General features: G+C 34.2%; 1 protein-coding gene and 1 pseudogene across 1 annotated transcript in view; one reads left to right on the top strand and one right to left on the bottom strand.

Annotated features, from left to right (window-relative positions):
- CUNH8orf34 (chromosome unknown C8orf34 homolog) overlaps positions 1-8,906 on the bottom strand; it is a 273,032-nt gene that overhangs the window by 142,890 nt on the left and 121,236 nt on the right.
- LOC112472622 lies at positions 3,051-3,169 on the top strand (annotated as a pseudogene).

The following is an 8,906-nucleotide window of genomic DNA, read 5'->3' as shown; positions in this document are numbered from 1 at the left end:
GAAAGAAAGAAAGAAAGAAAGAAAGAAAGAAAGAAAGAAAGAAAGAAAGAAAGAAAAGAAAGAAAGAAAAGGAAGAAAGAAAAAGAAAGAAAGAAAGAAAAAACTAAGACCAAAGGAAGTTACAGTCATGATTTATATTAAGAGCTAAGTTTTAAGCAATGTTTCTGGACTACTTTGTCAGAGAGAACACTCCACCTGCCGAGTTTTTCACCTTGATCTTGGCCATGCTTCTGAGTAATGACTCCCAGCTGTTCTCTTTGTGATGCGTTTGCTCTTTCTGTGTATTTGGTGCCTAACAGATTGGACACTGAAGACATGGACATGTATATTTATTTATATGCACATAAGTAGACTTTCTTTAGAGAGATATATACATCTCTGTTGGTGGGATAAAATACCTCCTGAGGAGAACGGAAACCCACATGAACACTGTTTTGCTCAACTCTCTCGTTTGCTGAGATTCTACGATCAGGTTCCATCTAACCTCTCTTTCTCCTAGAGAATTCAATCAGGATGGAGGGCTTCCGGCGCAATCTCAAGTGAGTTCAGAGGGCAAAATGGAGCAGATCTAATTGGTCTTCGGTATCACATAAAAACTAGAGAGATTTTCTAATTCTGCCCATGCAATGCATTACAAATAGTAGGCATACAACAAATATTTGTTGAATGAAAAGAATTAATGCACCAATTGATCGCCTATGAATTTGCAGCTAGAAAAAGCTGTCCTCAGTATTCTACATCAGTTATCTTCAACCATGTCCTTTCCATTACAAAAATATTACCCTCATATGACAGATCATTCATTTTTTGAAAAGTTTTTACTTAGTTTTAAGTAACATGCTTTAAGACTTATAATTGTCAGTAAAAGCCACTCACAATGAGTGTAGGATTGGTTAAATAAATAATAGAATGTTACGTAGGATTTCTCAGATATCCATTTCATCTCTACCTCTCAAGAAGGCAAACTGGAACATAAGTGAGAAAATGGATGTTGTTTTAGGAAAACAGTGAATTTATTCTAACTTGATAAGGGCATCATTTATAATCTTAGATTCTTTAAGTATCATTAGTTACAAACTACAAAGTTCATTATAGCTGTTGATCGCATAAGAGTATAGATTTATACTTTTGTTAAGAATCATTTATACATGTGACTTACTGCCTTGTGAAGAAATGGAATTGGATTAATGTTATTGAAAATTATCACTGTGGGAATTTGAAAATGGGTAATAATTTAAATATATTTAGGTCATTATTTATATGAAGAGTTCACTGAGGTTAGCAATATATAATGAATAGGAATAAATTTCTGATTCAGAGAAAACTGGGTTCAAATATAAAATATTTACTCTATCATTTACTAGTTATGTGAACTTGAACAAGTTACTTAAATCCTCTAAGTATCAGTATGAATGATGACAGTTTGCAAGTCGTTGAATATATTAAATAACTTAAGCCCTTTACAGTTTCTCATGCATGGTAGGCATCTGTGTACTATTTTCCTTCCTGCAAATTATTCCTTTTCTCCCACACGTTTTCTCCATTGTCTATTTCTGCTCAGCACTCCTTCCTGTTCTTTTATGTGCCTTTCCAAGTTTCACAGGAGTTGGAAGACTGAGAACGACTTTCATGAGATTCTCTTGCAGCTAGGATTCTAAATGCGATTTGGTTCTGCCAAGAAGATGCACTAGCAAGAAATTTAGGAGACAGGAGGGTGACAGAGGACACTTTCCCTCTGGCAGCAGTAATGCCTGACAAACGAGCTTCAGCAATGTGGATTTTTGTGATGGCGGGCCTCCAGGGCTGGCCTCCACTGCTGGCCGCCACTGCGGGTGCCCAGCTTTGGGACTGGAGGACAGTACTGACTTGGTGATAGCTTCCCGAAGCTTCTTCATCTCCGAGTAGTAGCAGCTGCTTCAGGAACTCTGAGTTGAAGCAATAGAAGCAAAATTCAGAAAACCCAAAACTCTGACTTTTGCTCCATCCTTTCCAATAGTTCTGTTAGTACTTAATCCCTGTATTAAATCAAGGGTTTCTGCACTGGACCTCGACTAGGTCCTAAACATGTTCTAGACACTGAGGATTCAGGGTTGAAAAAGATTTACTTCCTAATCTCAACACTGTGAAAGCTCGGAGAGTAGGCAACGCCATCATCAAACAATCAGTATCTCTTCGTTATTCACAAGAAAAGTTATCCCTGAAGAATGTGTATTTTATGTGAAATGAATTACTTTGATACAAATTCTTTAATTTCTCATTTCCTCAGCAATAATTAAGCCTATCTTCTCATGATTTATTAGCATTATTTACTGATTATATTTGGTAGATGTAAGCTAGTAACTCAAGTTTTTTATTACTTCACATTCTCATAACTTCTGTCTTCTTCTGCAATTTAAATGTTAAAACAAGAACACATCTTGAACTTGAATCAACCTGATCAAGCCATAAGTATAATATTAGAACTATATTGATAGCATTTACTATAAAATCACCTGTTTTTTTAAAAAATTACTCCCAATGAAGTACAAATCCGAAGTCTAATGATTATACATTAATGTAATACAATATAAATAAACTATTAACGAATCAAATAAGCACTTCAGATCTGCTTTCTTCCCTCCTTCCGTCCTCTCTCCCTTCTTTCCTTTCGTCCTTCCTTCTTCCTCTTCCTCTCCTTTTTCATCTTTCCTTTTTATAAGCTTAAAAGACAGGGCGTGGGTGATTTCCAATATCCCTTAACACTCTGATGATATTCTTTTTCTCTATTTAAGAAAAAATAAGCTCTTGGTCTACAGGGATTTTATGCAAGATATTCTTCACAGTTTTGGGACTGGATAATCTTCTCTCACTATATTTATCAGCCCTTGCCATTCATTCATTATATTTTTGTTTCAGTTTCTGTATTATATGAATATTATAATACCCTTATGAGCAGCTATTTAAAAAGTAATTTCTCTATATTATGTCCTTTGAAACTAATATTTCTTTATAAGTTAGGTCTAAGTATACTTGTTCAGTCTTTATATTTGCATCTTTAAGAATAAAGATGTGTCTACAGCCATGTCACCCTGAACAAGCCAGATCCTGTCTGATCTTGGAAGCTAAGCAGGGTCGGGCCTGGTTAGTACTTGGATGGGAGACCACCTAGGAAAACCAGGTGCTGTAGGAGTAAAAAATAAAAAAATAAGGGATTGTAAGCTGACAAGGTCCTTGAAATCTGTGAGGTCAATCAAGGGTTGCCTCGCCTAAAAAATAAAATAAAATAAAAATAAAAATAATAAAGATGCTTTGAAAAAGAAAATTAAAAAATAATTCTTTTATCAATTATTTCCATTTTTTTTGTTCCTATATAATTTGATAAATATTGTTTAAGAATTCTGTCACTTATATCAAGATGAACCAAGACAAAGCAGTTTCTGCATCTGTGAGCAGCGGGACAATGTACACAGCCATTATTATAACAAAGTCCCAGAACTTTAAGGGGACAAGAACTCGGGCAGAGTCTGGAACACTAACCAGCTATGTACCTGTTAATCCTTGATTCTCATTTGAACATTTAAAAGAAAATTATTTGGGGCACCATTTTGGAAGACTTGTGATGAGTTCTTTTAGTGAGGGAGGTTTATGCCTTATGAGCATCTAAGGATCTCTACCCTTTAACAAAGAAACAGACTTGGTTATTTTACATGTTACATAACTGGGGACTTATACTGGCAAATACTCCAAATTAGCAAAGTAAAAGCAGCATGTTGAAAAATTGTTTTTATGCTAAATATTTTCTTTAAACTTTGTAGAAATTTCAGAAAAGAACATAAAAATAAAGTGAGTTTTCTAAATCATTTTTGTTTTTTACATAAAAGAAACTAGTAAAACAAATTTAATTTACAACCCAGGTTTCCATTTTAATAACCTAAACAATTCTGTCCTGTATGGGGTTTACTTATATATGACATATATTCATTTTTTTTGAAAACTTAATTTTATCTAGATGTAAAATTTCAATATTGCAAATCAAAAGCATCAGCGCCCCCTTGTGGCACAACAAAGTTTAAGCAGCAAGGTAGTGCTCTCCTTAAATTTGCCTCAATTCTTCTCATTCATTCTGTTAACGATGATAAAATAACTTAAAATCTCTTATGTAACATGTGATTCTAAATATATTCTAGACATTGCAAGGTGTAAGCGCACAACATAAGTCAATTTTTAAAATGTTTCAAAATACCACTGATTTAAAGAAAAATTTCATGCTTTGTTACATATTTATGATATTAACACTCTATATGATACTTTTCTATGACTTTATAATAGTAGAAGTTTTTAACACACTTAAATTTATTTTTAAAAGTAGACAGAACTTGTCAAATGTGTGTATGAATCAGCTGGGGTTTTGTTAAAAATGCATATTCTGGTTCCACGGGTTTGTGTGGGGCCTCATCTTCTGTATTTCTAAGTAGTTCTCTGAAGATACAGATGTTGCTAGTCTGAACAGCACACTTTGCATAGTAATTAGATAAAGCATTTATTTATTTTTTGTATGAAGCATTTAAAATATTTAGAAATTTTTTACATAACCAGCTACATGATGAATGTAAAGATACAATCCTTTGGGATATGATTGAACTTTAAAAGGAGAAACACCTTCATAAACTAATTGATCTGTGTGCATTTTAATATACTAGCTTATATTAATAAGGTCAAATAAAATTACCCAGTTACATTTGTGGATGCCTTTTGATTTGCAAGGCTATTTTAGTGTATATTTTACTTCGAAATGTTTCTTCCCTATCAGATTTTCACAGAAATATACTTGAGTTAAAAAGTAGTTAGAAGCGTGAATTTTAACCATAGAACTTTTATCAGCACCAAATGCCAAAAGAACAATGCATTTAACACAGTGCTTGACTTATAACAAGAATTCTGCAAATTTTCGCTATTGTATCATTCTATCAAATACAATATTCAAACGAAGCCCCCAACTAGACTAGATTTATTAATGATAGGTAGACAACTGGACTGAAAGGACTGTGGCTAAGAAAAATGAGCTAAGTTGTGGTGCTTCCTTCTGTGATGGGTACTCTGCCTATCGCCGATGGCAGTAAACAGCTATTTTAAAGACTCTTGCTTCCAATAGCTTTCCAGCCCTAATATAGTATCGTATTTAGAAGAAAAAAAACTCCTTGAATGTTACCCAAATACATTTTAATGTTTGAGGTTTTTTTTTTAATACAGAGTATCTAAAAGCTTTAAATCCCCACGAAAAGGATATTATTTCTTTTTAAATATTTCCGTATACCTATAACATTATTCTAATAATCTGTGTTTCTAGAAAAGCAGATATATTACAGAATGGTGTATGTGTGTGTAAAAAGAACATTAAATTGGTGATAAGTGAGTGAATGACCTAACACTTTGAATCGCAGCATAGGAATAAAAGCAAGATTATTGTACAGGTCCTGGGAATGACAGTCATTTTTTAATGACAAATAACATGACTTTATTTTAAAAAAAAAAAGAAGAGAGGAAAAAGCCTCATAGCATATATAGGTCCATCATACAAATAAAAGTAAGCATGTATTATCATCCAACTTATCCAAATTAAGAAACCAAAACTTATAAAGGTAAATTACCTACCTTGTCACTTGGAGCCAATAAGAGCTAAGTCCCAATAAAAATGATGAGCTCCTAAAGACCAGGAACTACAGCTCTTTCATGCATGTAGACACTTTAGGAAACAGAATATGGAAGACTCATCTTATTGCCTCTGTTCACTCTTAACATAGGGCTCCATTAAAGACCACTCATGATTGGGAACTCAGTGGCCATAGTGGGCGGGGCACTTCAGCCGCGAGATATTTAGAATGCCACCATTGTGCGAGCTCTAGAGATTGCACACCTCTATTCTGACAAAATATCTTTTTTTCTACTTCCATTATTCCACAAAATGAAAAAAAAAAAAATCAATCTCTAGTGCCAATTTAAACTCTAGTCCAAGATATCATTGCAGGCTTAACACATATGGGATTGAAAACATGAGTAGGCAGTAATAGGATACAAGCACTTCAGGAAGTGACAGGATGAAGGATTAGAACACTACACTGTTTATAGTGCCAAAAGTAGCAATATAAACTGAAGAGTAACAGCTTGACAAAAAAAAGTGATTAAGAGTAGCTGTTATAAACTACTTTTAGTTTTAGATACTCAGTTTACACTGACTTAGGTATATACTCATTTTATTGGCATTTTAATACAATTCACAAAGAATACGAATACACCACATTCATTAAGTACAAGTCATATTTACAGGCGAAAAATTATAAACTTATGACACTCATGTACCTTTCTACTAATGACATTTCCAACATTTAATGGTTTGTATTTGTATTTCTTTCTTTGCAGATGGTATAATTAATAGTGAAATGTCATTTAAAGCTTAGATTTTACATAAGCTTATTATTTTACTTAGAACAGCTTCAAGCTGTGAAGTTATTATTTATTCAAATTTCTGTACATATGAAAGTAAGAAATTCAGATCTCCCTATTTCATTTTTTTTTTGAAGAAATATTTCACTGAGGAAACCCTAGCAAACACAGAAAATCTTCCAATATGGACTAATTTGTATCATTTACACTTCTGAAGAAATCATCACTGCTGTCGGATTTTTGACAAAACTATAAAATCTAGTAGAATTTCAAATAAGATCTTCCATCAGGTAGAATAGTCGCTCCTTATGCATGAGTTTTGAGTTTATACAAAATGGAATACAAATACATGCACTATGTTATTTCATGTAAAAGAAAAATATAATGTGTTCTGTTTATTCTGATCTCCACTGTGAGTTAAATACTACTAATTCTATATAACCTAAAGTACTGTCTACTCTGCAGTTTCAAAAATTTTACAGCACAATGAAGTACAACAGAGATGACCTTTGCTATACATTAGATTTTTAAAAATTGGAGAAATACCCTGATTTTAAGACCAAGGATAATATTCTTATTCTAATTTTGTGAAAAAGATGATATAGTATAGGATAGGTGATAGATATGTCAGGTAGGTAAATAATTTCTGGTTGAACAATAATATTCAGAGGGTATCATGCATCATGGGGTAGATAATAAGCTGAGGTAAAATATGATTAAAAAACCATTTTTTCAGTATCTTGGATGAAGATTAGTATTACCTCTATTACTTAGATTTTATACAGATTTTGAAGTAGCAGCTAATGTTACTAGAAAATCAAATCAGAGTTAAACAGTTCTAATAGACTACATTAGTGATTCACAAACTACATTAAGTAGAACACTGGCTCTATTGTATATCACTAGTACTACTCAAAAAATAATTCAATAGTCAAGTAAATTTGGAAAATGTTGAATAAATAAAGTTTAAATTGGCTTCCTAACTGTAGAACTTCTCAGAAATTTTGATTATCTAGTGGTCATTGAAAATCTGCAAGACATGAATACAGTATAAATAATTTGACAAATGTCTTTGACCATAGAGTTTTTTTTAAGGAACATCACATTAAACTAATATTTCATGAGATGCCTTTTTGATAGTCTAATACAAATGGTAAAATGAGTAAAATGAAACTTAATAGTGACCAATGTAAAGTCACGTATTGAGATTATATTTAAAAAGTTTAGCAAATGAGTAAAAGACAAGATCTACCATAGCAATTTTATATGAGCCAAGAATAGGTCTGTAATGTGAACACAGAAGGAGCCAAATGCAAATACTAAACAGCATACAACGTGTATTTGTTAACGGACGTTTAACTAGAGAAGATCACGCGGAGAGGCCAGGGATAGAAAAAGTCCTAAAAACTCAGACAGTATGGAGTAGTTTAAGAAAATGAAGATGCTTAACGGAAAGAAAGAAGACTTGGCACATTTGTAATAACTCGACTAAGGGCTGAGTATGAAAAAGAGCCCCAAATTATTCTGGGGTGCCCCAGGAGACTGAAATAATCGAAAGGCAGATTCCAGCCTTATATAAAAAGCAGGTCATGCATTATCACTACCCATGTGGTTTTCAAACACATAAAATCTCAGATTGCCCTCCTTGGCACAGGAGAGCCTGAAGGCTTTGTCGCTGGATGCTGACACCACTTTAACGAGTCTTCCTATTGTCGCTCCCGTGGCTGAGTGTGTTTGCACATTAACTAGTTTTATGGTGGCATAGTTAGGAAACGTGCCTCATGGGAGGCTTTCTCAGGATGAGCGGAAGACAGCAAGCGCAGGGAATATATGTAAGAATACTAAGAAAAACCATGAAGATCACCAAAAGTTTGTTTAAATGTTCTGAAGCCAGATCCAGCCTCACAATTATACCTGACTAGTGAGTCTGTGTTCAAGTAATGCTCAGGTTGGCCCTCTGGTGGTGGTTCTGATAATTTGAAGAGAGCGAATTGTCTTGAACACAGAAAAATGTGGGATTCAGGCCAATCATTTTGAAGATAACAGAAAACATGAGAATGCAACAGGAAGGAATGAGCAGTGAGAACACACTCAGTCCAGGGAAGAACAGAAGTGAACAGAAGCGTTGGTGCTGGTGGCTTAACTGAGGATGTCACCTCATTGTTTCTTGAAGTTTTCAGCCTTTCAGGGAAGTAGGCTGCAGGTGCCCTGCAGAGGTAGCATCTGGAGTATAAAGTCAGCAATATTTGTCCTCACGACTATTTTAAAAGGCATGATAGGGTACCGTGTTTAAACTTGAGTGACACTAACTGACATTGTCCTCTGAATTTCTTGGCAGAGGATCGTTAAATTCAGCGAGACGGTCTGGACTATATAGTTCAGGGCTGAGAACTCTGCTGGAGATTTGGAGAGAGAGGTGAAGCGGCAGCCATGGTGAGGTGAGGTGAGGAAGGTGCGACAGGCTCAGGTGTGGCTGTCACAGGGGC

Source organism: Pteropus alecto, unplaced genomic scaffold (genome assembly GCF_000325575.1).
Source record: "Pteropus alecto unplaced genomic scaffold, ASM32557v1 scaffold87, whole genome shotgun sequence".
Lineage (NCBI taxonomy): Eukaryota > Metazoa > Chordata > Mammalia > Chiroptera > Pteropodidae > Pteropus > Pteropus alecto.
Note: the sequence above shows the minus strand (reverse complement) of the source record. Positions and strands in the feature narration are given on the sequence as shown.